Raw genomic sequence first — 2,219 nt, 5'->3', positions numbered from 1 at the left:
CGAAAAAATGCATTTTAAACAAAATTGACAAAAAAGCCGAGTATAGATATCCCTGTAGATTTATCACTACATAACAAAATACATGTATTTGAAAAATATCTTATGAATAATAATGCAGACATCAAAAAAAAAAAAAATTTGAGTAATGTCATGAATAATGATCAGGGGAATATTGAAAATTATATAGATCTGGAAAACTATGGAAAAAGTAAAATTATCTTTTTAAAAATTATGATTTTTAGCAGATTTTTCAGTTTTGCAGATTTTTCAGTTTTGCAGATTTTTCAGTTTTGCAGATTTTTAAGTTTTGCAGATTTTTGAGTTTTGCAGATTTTTAAAATTTTTAAGGGCGACCTTTTTTCTAATTTTGACCGTATATTGACCTTCTCTGACGTCACATGAGGTCCCAGATAAAATTCAGCTTAGCCGTTTTGACGTTTATTAAATAAATACAAACAAAGAGTACACAAAATTTCTGAACGTCGTCTTCATCTATCTATATTATACTTTGCTTGTCTGTCCTTTTGTTTGCGTAAAAACGTAAAAACCAGAGATAAGAGAGTTACGAAGACACGAAACGACACGAAGACAGCTATAATATGCGATATTTTCCACAGCATGTTCTATTGTGAACAAGTACTGTACACGACCAATCAGGAGACATTTGTATTCAGGGATATTTAAGGATCATTTGAATAGGTAATGGAAAATCTTTAAAAATAGACAATATTCAAAGATAACGTTATTATGTTTTATGTTACAAATTGGAGTATTTCTTTAAAATTGTAAAACTTAACCCCTGAATGCAACAAGTGGCCGTGAAATGTCAGTTAAAAAACATTACATGGAACCGAACCGGGACACTATAGGCCTGCTCAGCCTATCCAGGTAGAGTGTATGAGCAGTCTGTGTAGTCTGTGGTACAAAACTGATCGAGCACATGAACCCAGAGAAGGTGTGTGGTTTTTTAAAAATTAAACATTGTCGTAATTTATTACTTTTTAATGCATCAATTTAAAAAAAATTGTAATATGAAGAAGACATTTCAGCAGATTTTTATGTATTTGATATTATTTTATTAAAAGTTTCACCAATAGCCTGAAAGTCAACTTATAACAAGAAATGGGTCGGTATACACTGCACAAAGGCCGTGTTACGTCACTACCTCTGTATTGAACCTTGTTAAAACATAATTTGAATCTGGCAGTCGTCTTCCCATCCTCACTGTACAATTACACATCTTGCATTTTACTAAAATGTTTGTCATTTGATATTTACCTTTTTCTTACAAGTTTTATAACGTAAACAGAACTTGTTTTTAAATTTTGGAATTTTCCCGGAAATGAATAATTAATTATCAAAAATAATTTTGTTATTTGTAAGTCACTTTTTTCAACAAATTATAAATATTATTTTTTTTATTTTTCTTATGAATATTTGCCCAGCATTTTTTTCTTCATTATATATTTTAAAATCTTTTCTTTAAAAAAATATATTTTTGATTTGGAAAAAATGCTAATAATCAACCACCAAATATCTTAAAAATGTAGGTAACAAATATGTTTATTTTCTTTTTTACTTTCTGTCCTTTTCCTTTGTTTAGAATTTGGGAAAGGGGGGGGTATTCCCATTCCTCTAGTTTTGGAGGTTTTTAAATATTTCCTCCTCTACTACTTAATTATTATAAAAAAAATTACTTCGTCACTTAAAAGAATCAATTTTCCCGACTTAAAAGTATTCAAAACTCGGAAAAGAAGAATAAAGTTTTAAAAATTTATTTTTAAGAAAAGATGTTGCGGCCTTTGTTTAAGTCTCTCGCAACTCCTTTGGGCTTTGGGGGAGAACTTTACTTACTCTTTTTTACTTTTTTTGCTATAGACCTTTATACATGCACATTTCAAAACTATATAACGCCATTGTTTTTAGATTTAGTTTAAAAAGAATAGTTGGCAAGATCCTATTTTGTATTGCATGTGAACATATATATTGATTCACTAATCCTTGACTGTAATGAAAGATATTTAGTTACAAACTTAAAATATGCAAAGGAACTGAGTTTTTTGCCACTAACTTAAGTTTTCTAATTCCTATGTCTTTACAACCCAATGCTGTAAACCGTTGATAAGTTAAACTATGCATTCTTTAAGTTAAAATGATCTATGCTTGAAATATCAAAGATTTACATCATTAGGTCATGCAAAGATATAGGGATTAGAAAA

Source organism: Eurytemora carolleeae, unplaced genomic scaffold (genome assembly GCF_000591075.1).
Source record: "Eurytemora carolleeae unplaced genomic scaffold, Eaff_2.0 scaffold76, whole genome shotgun sequence".
Lineage (NCBI taxonomy): Eukaryota > Metazoa > Arthropoda > Copepoda > Calanoida > Temoridae > Eurytemora > Eurytemora carolleeae.
Note: the sequence above shows the minus strand (reverse complement) of the source record.